This window comes from Arachis ipaensis, chromosome B07 (assembly GCF_000816755.2).
Source record: "Arachis ipaensis cultivar K30076 chromosome B07, Araip1.1, whole genome shotgun sequence".
Classification (NCBI taxonomy): Eukaryota; Viridiplantae; Streptophyta; class Magnoliopsida; order Fabales; family Fabaceae; genus Arachis; species Arachis ipaensis.
Genome location: NC_029791.2, coordinates 118,282,137 through 118,298,135, shown reverse-complemented (window position 1 = coordinate 118,298,135; position 15,999 = coordinate 118,282,137).

Here is a 15,999-nt window from a genome sequence, read left to right as displayed (position 1 = left end):
CATAGACTTCAAAATCATGTCCATTAAAGAACATTAGACATAAGAACATTTAAGAGCGAAAACGTGTATATAAATCGCAGCAAAACCCAACTTCCTTTATTTCTTTCTTTCTTTTTTATTTTATTTCTCAGTACTTAGGCTAGAGTTTTAATCTGCAGAAATTAAAATCAAAGCAAATAATCAATTAGCAAGACAAAGATGGCCAGAAAAATAAATGAATCCTTTTTACTTCATAACACTACAAGAATATAACCGATTAGTTATCCCAAAAATAGTTGTAAAATCATCACTAATTTGACGCAAAATATAATTTGTAACGGATTAGTTACTGCCTAGCAACTAATACTTTCCTCACTAATTACAAGTCGCATATCAGTGAGGTAAACACAATAGTTGCTAATTCATCGGAAAGTTTTTTAGTTATTGAATAGATAGTCATAAATCCATCGCTAAAGTAAAAGTTAATTCCATAAAAGAAATAGCCTAAAAGGTAGTCACTAATTAGCGACAAACTCTACTGCAGCAGAATCATCACTAAATCCAAGCTAACTTCGTAGACAAAATTAGGGGTGTTCACGGTGCGGTTTGGATCGGTTTTGAGTAAAAAATTCATCCGATCCGAACATTAATTTAACTTGTGGTGCGGTTTGGATTGGATACTTTTTTTAAAAAAATTTGATCTAATCCGATCTAATTTCAAGCGGTTTGAATTAGATTGGATTTACGGTTTTATAAATTAAAAATATTAAATACATATAACAAGTCTCAACATCAAATTTTAAATAATCAAAAATGACATAATAAGTCTCAACAATATTTTAAAAAGTCAACAATAACATAACAATAAAAATAAAATTATAGGTTAGTTAAAATAAATAAATAAATAATATTTTGAACATAAAATATTTATTAAATAATAATAATACATGAATAATATAAAAATGTATAAAAAATTGAACATGTTAAAAGTATAATTGTAAATATAATAATAAAATAATAATATTGTAGCACATTGTGCGGTTTGGATTGGATTGGATCGGTTATGAAAAGTAGATCCGAAATCCAATCCGATCCAACGGTTTGCAAAAAATAGAATCCAATCGAATCCAAATTAGTGCGGTTTTAATCGATTTTTTATTTGAATTGGATTGGATGAACGGTTTAACTTGGATCGGTTTGGATTTGAACACCCCTAGACAAAATGGAATTCTTAGTTGACACTAATTAGCAAGGAATTTTTCCGAACCTAATTCGTCGCAAGTTGTCTGCTAATATGATCGTAAATCTGTCACATTTTGTAGCAAATTTATAGCTAATCTTTGAAAATCCTTAATCAGATTTGTAGGAATTTTGTCGCTAAACCAAAGCTATTCTAAATGAGAAAGTAGAGTCATGAAGTAATCGCTAATTTGCTAGGAAATAATATGTAGTCAATTAGTTGCAATACTATCACAAATATCATCACAAATTCCTTTTAAACTAATAATAAATCGATAGGTATCTCATAAATATTTCAGTCGTAATAGAATCTTTAATTTGTCACCATCATCACAACGAGTATGTCACTATATTAAAATAAACAGTATATGAAAGACAAAATCTCAATTTTATTCTACTTGGATAAATATTATCAAATTAAAATATTTCAAATATACTATTATGTAATGATTTCTAATTCACATGTCAAAATATGAAAAGATAATTAAATAAGTCCTCTAGAGGAAATACATGACTTATGCATCCTCAATCTTTTCTAATGGCTCCCTTGTCTCAGGGTACCTCTTCAGCTCCGAGATCTTCATATGCTCTAACAAGTTTCCAATCAACTTGAGATGCTGTGCAAATTGCCTGCAGTTCTTATGCATCCTCACTGTGCTCGCCGCTTTCACAATCAACCCAATCAAACGAACTGCATCTAGACCAGTTAACTGAGCCACATTTGCAATTTTTCCCATATGATTCCAAGGAGACGTCATTGCTTTGCTCCCTCGAAAATAAAAATCAACCCTAAATTACAGATATGTAAGCCTCAGCTCAAATTTTTAATTTCCATAATTACTTTTTTGTTTTTCAAATTGGAAATTGCAAAATATGAATAGTGTTCATTCATTTATTTTTTCCTACCTCTGTTTAGTGGTTAAGCAAATAATAACATTGAGTTCCTTAAGCTTTTGATGGTTGAAAATGATTATGTGAAGAAGCAAGAAAATTCTTCAACAATGGAGGACTTTGTGTGCCGGATCAAGCCTCCTTCTGGAAAATGTTTTTCAGAGACAGCATTAACCCTACAAGATTTGAATAATAAGAGACAAGAGCACTGCAAAACATAGTAAACATTCTTTCTTTTTTTTAAAAAAAAAAATAAAAATATTAATAGTAATAATTAACATTAAACTATAGAAGAAGAAGAAGAAAAAATAGTAACTCAGAACTTCAAATACATGCTAGCTAGCTCTAGGTTATTATCCTAATGCATATTAGTCTGCATAAGTTGCCACAGAATTGATTAAATTGTCAATAAATTACAGAGGAATGGATTAAGATATCAGAGACTAATGTAGAATAAGAATAAGAATAAGATACCTCTGGAGCCATCCAATATGAACTTCTCTTTAAAGAGAGATTACCTTTATATCCAGTAAGCTGTGTAACATCGAGGTTCAAAATTATTTTCATCAAATATAAAGATAACGGTTAAATAATGGAAGTGCAACAAAATGAATAAATAAATAAAAATATTCTAAGTAGTTTAGATATTCAAACTAATCAATAGGTTACACTTAAAGAAGCATCTCATTTCAACTACATATAAAAACATCATATCATGGATAAACATAATTTAAGAAAAGAAAACTAATATATAAAAAAATGAGATGTACATATCAAACCTCATTCTCATATGCAGTGCATTTAGCACTGAATCACACTCAATAGAGCTTTAAAATGCAACAAGCAACAACATCTACCAATTTGAAGCAAGGAGAATTAACAAAGCACATTTATTTTTTAAAATTTACCTGTGATTTCGTGTATGTATCTTTAGTGATGTAGCATAATTTCTACACATTTGAGGGTTAATTTCCTCATACTTCTTGAGCATTGAGAAGTGAAAAGTAATAATTAATTAATTAATTAGTTAGAATTATGAAGTTTGATAAGATATATCATAAAGAAAGGCGTTGAATGAATACCTACGATGCAATGAGCATATAGAAAACACCGATAAACTAAAACACCGATCATGGAGAAGCAGAGTTTACAGATAAGAATTTATCAATGTATGAAATGGAGAGAAAAAGAATCTCTACTGCACACAACACATCACTAATTGCTTTATTTTCATGAAAGTTCTAAGTATAACAGTTTTGACCACTAACATGAATTCAAGTATATTGAGAGTTGAAGAACTTGTCAAGATCTATCAACTTCTTCCTCCTCCCTGAAGAAGTAAGTTTAGTTAGGCAGAGAAAAAGAAATAGTGAAGGTAATTGGAAGTATTATGAAAAATTTAGCAGTAAATTGATTGAACCGGAAGCATTCTCAGCCAACTCCAACACCTACAATAACTATGAATCCAATGTTAAGTTTCCCAAATTGAGATTCCACCAACAATAATTGAATTACAAGCCCTAAAATTGACATCATTTAGTGATTAAAGCACAGACCGACGAATACACAATAACAATAAAACATTGCAGTGATTTTATAGGATTATAATTAATTAAGCAGTAATTTCTCATCAAAGAAGAAAAAATTTCATTACCAGAATTTCACATCAACTTCAACCATAACAAAGCAGAGTAAAACAGCGAACCTATCTGTGATGGAAAGACCGAAAGAGCACGAGCACCACGGGGAGCAGAGCATATCAGCATCCAGCCAGGGGCAAAGCAAAACGCTGCAAGTAGAAGAAGGAGAGCAAATTGGAATCGAGCAGAGCAAAATTCAGAAGCTCAAAATGTAGAGCAGCGACGAACAATGGTGCGTAAGCAGCGACGAGAACGATGACGCCACGAGCAGTGATGAGAACGACGGCGACGCGAGCAGAGAGGAACACAACTTCACAAGCAACGATGAGGAAATCGAGAGCAGCGATGAGGACTACAAAGACAGAAGAGTAAATCGCGCAATGAAATTTCGAAATGGGTTGGGGTTAGGGTTCTAATTGAAAATAAGGCTTGGATTTTGTTTTGAACTCAGTAAGGATTTGAATCGGTAAATAACATGTAAACTATAAAGATGTATTTGTGCTAAGTTAAAGAAAGAAAAAAGTAATTTTTGTTAAAATATTTGGAGAAAAAGTCAAAATTTTAGGGAAAATTTTTTAATTTATTTTTGGCAACATTTATAATGGGAAGCTTATTAAAAATTTAAGAACAACACTTATAAAGTGTGATATACAAATATCACAAATGTTGCTTGTTTAATTTACAAAAACAATACTTCTTACATGTACTTTAATCGATCAAAAGAAACATTTATGGTATGTAATTAAAAAAGAGTTGCAATAGCTTTATTTTTGTGTAACAAATATTAAGTGTTGTCTTTAATTGATTTAGACAACACTTTTTAAGTGTTATTTGCAGTATATGTTGCGATAGATAAAAAATGCTGTAGGAAAATAAGTATTTTTTTTTTCAAAAGTCAATCTAAACTGACTCTATGACTGCGTTTGGTTCTGAGAACTAGACAAGACAAGACAATGAAAATAAGACACAAAGAACATACACACAAAAATTAATGTTGTATTTTATTTGGTGATAAATTAGAACAATTTATGAAAGTCTAATTTATTTTCTATTTTTCATTCAAAAATCTGGGAAGAAAAATAGAACAATAAAAAAATATAATTAGAAAAAATTAATACGAATAATAAAAGAATTAAAAAATAAAAAATAAGTTGTGTCTCTTAGCTTATTAATGTTTCTGTGTTCTTTCTGGCAGGATGGACACAAAATACACTAATTCAGTGTCTCTAGACACAATGTCTGTGTCTATGTCTCATCTGTCAAATACGACTTTGTGTCTCAATGTCCCTGTCTTAATATCTTGTGCCTATAAATAAACGCATCCTAGGTTACTCTTCAAAAGCGTTCTTTTTTGTTAGAAAAGTGTATCCATAAATATTAAGATAAGGATACGCTTTATAAGTAATCTTTTTAATATCTAAGGAGACACTTTTCAAGTGATGCCATAATTGTGTTTCTTATTCTCTTATAAAAGGGTAACACAAAGAAAAGCGTAATAGGCTACACTTTCTAAATGTAGCTTAAAAAAAGTATTGCTGAATGGGTGATTTTCTTATAGTGCGTGTTACTTTTTTTTAGGGGTTAGTCGGATTTTAAGTTGGGTCCACAAAATAAGAAAATATATACTAGCTTATTTTTAAAAAAAAGGCATCCATTTGGCCCAGAAGTCAGCCAGCTTAATTCGCTATTTTTTATGGTTAATCGAGCTAAGTTGCTTAGGCTTGTATTTTTACAAGTTTGATTTTAGAGTCAAATACACACGATTTTAGGACTTTAATTATTGTCTCGTTTAAAATAGTTTTAGATTAGTGACAAAATTGTGACAAATTATATTATCGTGCTTGGCAAATTTGCTTCAAACTTTTCATGAATTTTCTATGGATTTATATAGAGGTTAGCGATTAGTAACAACATGAAACAAGGATAGAATAAGGATTAACATTTTTTTCACAAATTAGTAGCAACATGAAATAAGTGAGGAAAGTCTATCAGTTGTTAAGCAGTCGCTAATTCCTTACTAAATAAGCTTTTGATTAGTGACTCAATTGCGACCAGTTACTTCTAACATTTTCTCGATTAGCTTTGGATTTGTTATAACTCTGCGACGGATTTCCAACGAGATTAGCGAGTAATTGCTACAAAATAGGTAGGATATAGCTTTTGCTTTGCAACAAGATTGTAGTTGCCAAGTCGCTCGCTAAATTAAACTTGCGACAACTTAGCGACAAATGTATTTTGCCTGCTAATCAACTTGAAATCAGCGAACGAAGTGTGTCGGTTGTTAAACGGTCGCAAATTTCTCGCTACTTAGGTCCTAGGCGCTCAAAATCTGTATCTCCACTTTAGCGACTAATTAGCAAGGAACACTTCCCTAACTAAATGATTTATCCATTGTGACAAGTTAGCAACGATTGTTTTCTGTCGCTACCCTAATTTTGAATTTTACAATATTATGCGACAAATTAGCGAGAAACTAGTTGCTCACTAAAAATAAAAACTTTGGTGACAAATTAGCTAGGAAATTGTCCATCGTAAAAGGCATTTCAAGTCTTTGTGATAGATTAGGTAGTAACATTGTTCCTCACTAATTAACCTTTTTGCACAAAGTTTATTTAGTGACGAACTAGTGTGTGAATTGTTTCTCGCTAATTGTATATCAAACACCTGCGACGGAATAGTGACAACAATATTCCTCGCTACTTTACTTTATTTGATTGAACCCCTAAGTGACTGATTTGCTAGAACATTGTCACTCACTAATTAATTTGTGACAAATTAGTGAGGAAATTTTTTCGCTCTTTTTTTAGCTACAAAAGTATATTTGCGAGAAACAAACTTACTCGTGAATCTCTCGCTAATCAGTCGTTTTTCTCAAGTTCGGATATTTTGTGACCGCTCATTAATTTTGTCGTTAGTGCGTCATTAATTCCTCGCAAGTTAGTGACGGATTAATGATAAAAAAATATTTCTCGCAAAAATTTATCGCTAATTTGTCAAATTCTTGTAGTGATAATAGTGAATCAGAAAGATGCAATCTATCAATTAAAAGAGATTATTTTGAAGCTAGCAAAAAAATGCAAATGCTATGCAACAACAAGTTTACCATATATGTCCACACCATAACAACGTGCCTCTAGCACTAATAGGCATCATCTTCCGTCCCGGCACGTGATATCATAATCCTCAACAACAAATTGTCTCACTTAATATTCTCAATCCATGTTATCTCTAATTCTCACTTTTTGTTGTAGATGTTCTGCATATATAAGATAATAGGAGACACAGTTAAAAATGGACGTTTTTCTTTATTATTAATTGAAAGAGATAATATAAAAATTTTATATTCAGTTTGTGGATAACTCTATATTTTTTGTCCTTTGGAAAAAAAGACTATTAAAATTAGAAGAAATTATTACAGTGTTTTAAGTTGATATTTAGTCTAAGTTTTAATTTTAATAAATCTACCTTGATTCTGGTTGATTGTAAATAAGGATTGACACAAAAAATGTGTAGTTTATTGGATTGTAAAAAAGCATTGCTACCAGTTAAAAACTTTCGAATATATCTAAGAGTTAATCTAAGGCTTCTCAAGATATAAAAATTGGTAATAGTTAAGGTAGAAAAAAAAGTCAGTTTATGAAAAGCCAATAACTTGATTATTAAATATGTTCTTAATAGCTTGATTATTTGTATTAGCTTGTACAAAATATCAAAAGCAGTGGCAAAGAAGTTGATTTTGTTGCAGAAAAAATTTCTATAGAGTAAGAAGGATAGAAAGAATGGGATACTTTTAGTGAAGTGGAAAGTAGTGCAGGCTCCAAAGAAACTAGGAGATTTGGAAGTTGGGGATGCGGTTATTCGAAATATAGCTCTCTTGTTTAAGTAGTGATATCGCTTTTTAAAAGAAGATTGTCCGTTATGAAAAAAGATTATGTGATCATGTAATTATTTAATTCTTAATGAGATGTTGACTATTTCTATAAGAAGAGTCTATGAAAATATATTTGTCAATTATATATAAATGAGAAACACGTGAGAAAATAAGATGATCAGTTATTTGTCTATAGAATTAGCGGATGGAAGAAGAATCCAATTCTAATTGATTATAATGTGGTGCTTTAAAAGATACACTTCCAAGACTTTTTCGGTTTCGAACCAAAGAGAATTGATAGTGGATATGAAATTTTCAATAAAAGTGAGAACTATTTCCATAGGAGTTGGAACTAGTTAACTAGCTTCATAGGATTTTACAAGTCAAATTAATAACATAATGGATTGAGTTGCATAAAAAATTGATAAAAGAAAGACGTGTACTTTACTAACTCGTTTGTACAGGTGTTGTAAGAAGAAACTCTTCCCGAAGACATAACTAGTTACTGCTTCATTAAAGCTATATGGAAAGGATTGATGTCACCAAGGGTTGAATTATTTACATAGTTTGATTTGATAGGAAGGTAAATACTAAAATTGTATAAATCATGTGTTATTGAACAGAATGATAATATTTATGTATTATATAAAAAATGTTGAAAATTGTTATCTCATGTTTTTTGGTTGTGAGTGTATTTGCCATATATGGTGTGTTTGGTTAAATGTCTTTGGTAGACCTTGGATTGTTCTAAGTATAATCAAGCAACACTTTAAAAGTTGGACATAATTACTATATAGGAAGAAAGAGAAAAAAAATGATTGATTAGATTCTTTAGCGTCATTTGGAATGTTTGGTTGAAAAAAAAATCTTCCAAAACAGAGAATCACGGATATTATTAATAGGTCATCTAAAAGCTATCAACAGTAAAGTGGTGTTGATCTATTCTATTGTTGATGATAATGTGAAAGATAATAATGAGTTACGTCTTTTAGTTTGATTTTAACTTTATTTTCTACTTTTTAAGCTTTACCTTATTGTGTTTAAGTTCTTTATTTAAAAAAAAAGAGTAATGCTACATGGCCAGCACTTAGCCAGCAATAATTTGCACCTATATTTACATACGTTTTGCATACAAGAAGTATTATAATTTGCACTTATATTTACTAGAGTTTTGTACACATGACTCAATACAGTTTGCACCTATAAATCAATACAATTTGCACTCACATTTTTTAGAATTTGCACACATAAATTAGTAAAATGACAGTTTAGTATTTGTGCTGACCAAATGATGGTAAAAAATACTAAAAGTTGCTGGGTCCCAAGAGTTTCTAAAAAAAAAATCTAACATATAACTCTTCATGTGGAATAGAAACTAAAAAGTATTTATAAATTTGATTAATTAATATTATTAATATTAATAAAAAATTATTAATAGTATTTAAAATATTTTTTGTTTTGATAAATAATAATATATACTATTTCCAAATTTATTTCAAGAATACATGTTATGAATAAAACCGTACACACTAATATGTGCTGGTATTTAGATATGTCTAAGAGTGTCGGAGAAATTTTTTATTTTTTGTTAAGACATAGTTGAACACAATAGACACGCATGTCGAACAAGTGTCGTGTTCGAAATATGTCAGAGACACAAATATGGCAACTCAGCGAAGTGTTCGTGATGATTAAAATATTATACCTATTGGCAATAGAAAGGCTACAATAATTTATGTATGTGACAAATTATAATTGCTGTGTGCAATATATATAAATAAACCCTTGTCTACTGATATGACAGTTATACATCAGTTATAGAGCTATAACTCGACCATAAACGTTACAGATCGGCCATTAAAAACGGCACTAAAATGTCATGTATGGTTTTACTCCCCAATCAAAATACAATTACTTGGAATCACAATGGTCATTCCTCAGCTCTTAATAAAAGGGAATGGTAAGAAGTTAATGAGATATAACATTTTTTGAAGAAAGAACCTATTACTCACTTATTCACTTGAGCATCGGAGTGCCTTTTGCAGGTACCCACCCCCTTGTTTTTCTCGTTTTCGACGTATACCTCATCTTGACGAAAGAGCTTACAAGCATTCATCGAAGGACGAGCTATCATCGGCATAACTAGGCAAGAACAATTGGCATCCACCGTGGGGCCATGGGATAACAACCTTTTTTCCAATTGGCCCCAGAATGCCCTTTCTTGACCATGGCTGACCAACTTCCTCCCTCACCCTCCGAACTTCTTTGAATGGTGACTGAGCTGCAACAAGCCAATCAGCGCATGGTGACAGAAAATTAGCGAATGGCAAACCAAATAGCTGAGCTAACCAATGCTCAGATTGAGCATAATAATGGTCACACCGAACAACAAGAGGATGAAGAGGACAACTCTGACCCAACGCATGTAGGACGAGGACTCTTTATGGCACAATGATGACGAGGATGAGTTGGACAACGCTGTACGCCCCTTTACGGCCAATGTTATGAATTTCAAACTGCCTAGAAACTTCACCTTGCCACTCACCCTGACTCCCTACGATGGCATGAGAGATCCGAAAAAACACATCCAGAAATTCCGATCTATGATGATCGTTAACGGTGCCTCTGATCCTATTTTATGTCGTTGTTTTCCTACCTTTTTAGATGGTCTTGCACTTGATTGGTTTCTTCTTTGCTTGCAGATTCCATTTCGTACTTTCAAGAGCTCGCCAACAATTCAAAGATCAGTTCACTGCGTCTTCAATCTATCTCCACGATTCTGACTATTTGAACACCATTAAGCAAGGACAGCATGAAAGTCTGAAAGACTATATTACTCGCTTCACCAAAGTTGCGATGACAATTCCAGACCTCCACCCCGAGGTACATCTACATGCCATAAAAAGCGGACTACGTCCCGAAAAATTCCAAGAAACGATCATAGTTGCAAAACCAAAAACCTTGGCCAAGTTTCGAGAGAAGGTTAAAGGCCAAATGGAAATTGAGGAGTTAAGAAAAGCCAAAAAATCCAACAAAAATTCAACCAATAAAAAAGATGACAAAGGTCGAGATAGCCAGAGGCCTTCTCGATTAGTGCCGCGGTATGATTTATATACATAGTTCAACACTAGACCGGAGGACATCATCAAGGAAATATTGAACTCAAAATTAATTAAACCTCATCGGAAGGTCAGAACCTACCAAGATACAAAGAACATTGACAAAACCAAGTACTGTACTTTTCACCAGAAGCACGGACATACAACTGACGAGTGTGTCATAGCCAAAGATTTGCTCGAACGCTTAGCTCGGTAAGGACATTTGGATAAATACATCGGAGGCTACATTTAGAAGTGAAACACCCATAACTTTGACTTATCTTTTGTAGGTCAATCTTCTCGGGACAAAGACAGAGCTCATACAGCTCAACCTAATCAACCCTGTGGAGTGATCAACTGCATCTCCGGAGGCTTCACCGGAGGCGGACAAACAAGCTCCGCTCGCAAGTGCACATACCGAGCCATGCTCACAGTGGAAAGCACACCCAGTGATCATCAAGCAGTACCGAACTTACCAGAAATGATTTTCCAACCATCCAATTTTAACTCAACCGAGCTTAATTTAGACAACCCAGATATTATCTCCCTTCAAATGGGATATCTAATAGTTCGGAAGGTGCTACTAGACCCCAGAAGCAGTGCTGATGTCTAGTTTTATTCTACATTTCAAAAGATGAAGTTAAGCAACAACATACTCCAACCATCAACTGGCGACTTCGTCGGCTTCTCAGGCGAATGAGTACCCGTGCTAGGTTCAGTGTGGTTACAAACCACACTTGGTGAGAACTCTCTATCTAAAACCCAAGATGTGCAGTATCTTATGGTTGATTGTTTCAGTCCATATAATCTGATACTTGGCAGACCTTTTTTGAATAAGTTCAGTGCAATTGTATCTACAATTCATCTTTATGTGAAGTTTTATGTGTAGGATAATCTTGTCGCTACAGTTCACAATGACCACTCGAAGCTCGGCATTGTTATAACATCAGTCTGAAGCTGCCAAACAGAGATAGAGGAACACAAGTCAATGCCATCCACAAATTCATTGACCTCCATCCTTTGGCCGAACTACACCCCCGCACTGAGCTTCAAGACCGACTGACACCAAACGAAGAACTAACAAAAGTTAACTTAACTAACAATCCAAAAAATTTCACTTTTGTAGGGTCAACCATTCATGGAGCTGAAAGGGAAAAGCTTGTTCAGTTCCTCCAACAACATGCTGACCTCTTTTCATGGACACCAGCAGACATGCCAGGATTGATCCATCAGTAATATCTCATAATCTGGCTATAAACCTGTCAGTCTGACCTATAGCCCAGAAAAAACGCAACCTTGGAACAAAAAAGAAGCAAGCATCCACGAAAGAAACCAAGAAGCTCATCGATACAAACTTCATCCGATAGATCAGATTCACAACATGGTTAGCCAATGTTGTCATGGTAAAGAAACATAACGGTAAATGGCACATGTGGGTTGACTTTACTGATTTAAATAAAGCATGCCCTAAAGATGCATACCATTTACCCTCTATTGATGCTTTAGTTGACAACTCTTCTGGTTTTGGAATTTTAAGTTTCATGGATGCATATTATGGTTATAACCAGATCCTCATGCATCCATCAGACCAAGAAAAAACAGCTTTCATAACAGAATATGGTAACTATTATTATAAAGTTATGCTTTTTGGCCTTAAGAATGCAGGAGCAACATATCAAAGACTCATGGACAAGGTCTTCGCCAAACAAATAGGCTAGAATGTCGAGGTATACGACGATGACATGGTCACAAGAACAACAGTCGGCAAATCTCATGTAGACGACCTTGCCGAGATTTTCAGACAAATACGAAAATACAATATGAGGTTGAATCCTGAGAAATGTGCTTTTGGTGTTCAAGGAGGAAAATTCCTCGGCTTTATGTTAACTAGCCGAGGAATAGAAGTAAACCCTGAAAAGTGCAGAGCTGTTTTAGAGATGCAAAGTCCTCAATCGATCAAAGAAGTCTAAAGACTCATAGGGAGGCTCGCTGCTTTGTCTAGATTCTTACCCTATCTAGCTTCTAAATCTTTTTACTTTTTTCAGTCACTAAAGAAGAAAAACAAATTTAAATGGGACAATGAATGCGAAAATGCTTTTTTAGATTTAAAGAACATACTTTCAAAACCTCATATTTTACAAAAGCCTTAGTTTGGAGAACAGCGTTACCTTTATCTGTCTATAACTAACTCAGCAATAAGTTATGTTCTTGTTACAGAAAGGAACAAAATCCAACAACCTGTGTACTTTGTCAGCAAATCACTACAACATACCGAGCTTTGTTATACAAAAATAGAAAAGCTCCTTCGACCTTACTTTCAGAGCCACACCATCAACGTCCGGACCAACCAGCCACTAAGACAAGTACTTACAAAGCCCAAGCTAGCTGGTAGATTAATAAAGTGGTCCATCAAACTATCAGAGTTTGATATCAATTACCAATCCAGAGGATCTATCAAATCACAATACCTGGCTGACTCCTTACTAGTAGTACAATTAGTAAACGAAACTTTTCAAGTAAAAGATCCTCTTTTAGCAAAATACTTAAATATTGTCAAAACATTGATAGCTCATTTTTCAAATTTCAAAATACATCATATTCCAGGAGAACAAAACCATCGAGCAGACATCTTGTCCAAGCTCGCTAGCACGCAATCACATAACATTACTCTTCTACAATCTACTCTAATTGCACCAAGCATTAATAACATTTGCAAAGACCTTGACAAGGATGAATGGTGGTAGCCTTACATCCATTACCTAAAAACAGGACAAATTCCTCCTGAAATCACTAATCTGAGAAAATTTAGGAGACAATCCTCATTTTTTACTTTGTTACATAATAATCTGTACAGGCGAGGCTATACTCAACCTCTTTTAAAATGTCTAAACAGGTCGGAAGCCAATCTTGCTCTAGTAGAAGTTCACGAAGGAATTTGTGGGAGACACATAGGAGCAAGGAGCTTATCCTCTAAAATACTCCGAGCAGGATTTTTCTGGCCGATCTTAAACAAAGACTGCCAGCAAAAGGTAAAAACCTGCAAAAAATGCCAACAATATGCTCCGATCATACACGCCCCGGCCGAATTGTTACATAATTGCAGGTATGTTGGCCATTCTATCAATGGAGGATTGATATCCTCGGACCTTTTTCTATTGGACCAGGACAGGTAAAATTTTTAGTTGTAACAATTGACTACTTTTCAAAATGGGTTGCATCACAACCATTAGCAAAAATCACATCAAAACAAATGATTTCATTTATTTGGAAGAACTTTATATGTAAATTTGGTATCCCCTACCACATTATTACTGACAACGGTCGCCAGTTCGCCAACCTAAATTTCAAATCTTTCTTGCAGAACTTGAAAATCAGACAACACTTTTCCTCGGTAGAACATCCGCAGACCAACGAATTAGCTGAGGCCACCAAAAAAGTTGTCCTACATGCCTTAAGAAATAAGCTAGATGATGCCAAAGGACTCTGGGCGGAGCTTATACCAGAAATACTATGGGGATATAACACCACCACCTACTCTACAACAAAAGAAACCCCTTTTTCGCTTAGTCTATGGCTCCGAGGCAATGATCCCTTTGGAGATCTCTCTATCTTCTCTAAGGACACAAGCAACCAACCATGATGAAGCTCGGCGCACAGAACTAGACTTAATCGAAGAAATCTAAGATATAACCTCTATCCAACATCGAGCAATGCAACAGAGCATTGCTAAAAAATATAATTAGAAAGTTCACCCTCGCTCATTCCAGGTCAGAGATTTTGTGCTCAGGAAAACCGAACAAGCCAGACGACCTCCATCCCATGGGAATCTCACAGCTAAATGGGAAGGTCCATTCAGAATTCTAGAAGTACTCAGAAAATGAGCTTATAAACTCAAAACCTTAGATGGTACTCTATTACATAACTCTTGGAACATTTCTTTTTTAAAGCATTATTACAGCTAAAAAGACAGGGATAGTCCTGTACTCTTTTTCCTACTCACAAGATTTTTTCTGAAGCGGGTTTTGCTTGGAGAGATTTTAACGAGGCAAGCCTACCTGCACCTTTGTAATTAAAGGTCATATGAATACAATATTTTGGATAGGTAAAGGCCGAACTATGATTATTCTACTATTTATTACAATTTCTCTACTGTTATAGCAACTTCTGATGCAGATCTATACAAATGACTTAAAGTCACAACAACTTTTTCACCTGAACAATTGAACAACTGACCACATTCATCCATTCACGATACATAAGCAAATCAAAGTCGCATCATTTTTCACATGCGCAAATAACACAAAATTACAAATCACCATCAAAGGTGACCAAACGAGTCATACTCATACAAACAAATCTATTTTCAACAAATCAATCCCAAAACAGGGAACAAATCACCAATGGCAGGTTCAAACACTTGGCCACATCAGATCTCAAACACAAACGAGACACTCTCGTTCAATTCATCAAATTCCTAAATAAACAAGGATATACATACCAAAGGCAAGTTATGCCCAAAATCAAACTACCATATTACAAAACAAAGTAAAAAATTTGCACAAATCAAAACAGTTTGCAAACAGTTCCTCACTACAATGTTTTCAAAACAAACCTAATCACAATATTGTCTATTACAAAATCCAAAATTGGCAAACAAATATAAGTTAAAAATCAGAAACAGGTTCACTTCAAATTTTCACCTTCTTCCTCCATACCTTTATCGCCGTCCATAAGTGCACCATCTCGCACTACCTTACCAAGCTCCATTTGTTAATAATCCACGTCAGGAGAAATAAATTTTGCCTGCGTCACTGCACGCTCAAATCCCTCTGCAAAAGTATCAAGAATTTCGATCTCTTTGTTCTTCTCCATCTCTTTCATTTTCACTGTTACCTCAATCACTTGACCCCTCATCAGCAAAAGTTCTTCATCCTTCTTCCTTAGTGTCTCTACGTCTTTCTTATCTTCGCTCTTCTTCGACTTCATATCTCTTTCAAGTCATGCTGCTCTTTTAAACCAAACAATTTCCCACTCTTGTCCAAAAGCTTCTTATGCTGAACTTCTCGAGTACGCCCAATACTAGAGCTCCTCAACAAGAGCTCGGTCAAAGGGAGATTACAGAACTTCATTAGCTACCACCATAAAAGGGAATTTTTTATCCCAAACAAAAGAACCATTACCATCCTTGGCGAATCCATTTAGTTTCTCCTGATTCGTAACAAAACTGAGAATTCCTCCAAAGAAATTTCCCCGTCCTTCTCAATAACCTCATCACCGAGGT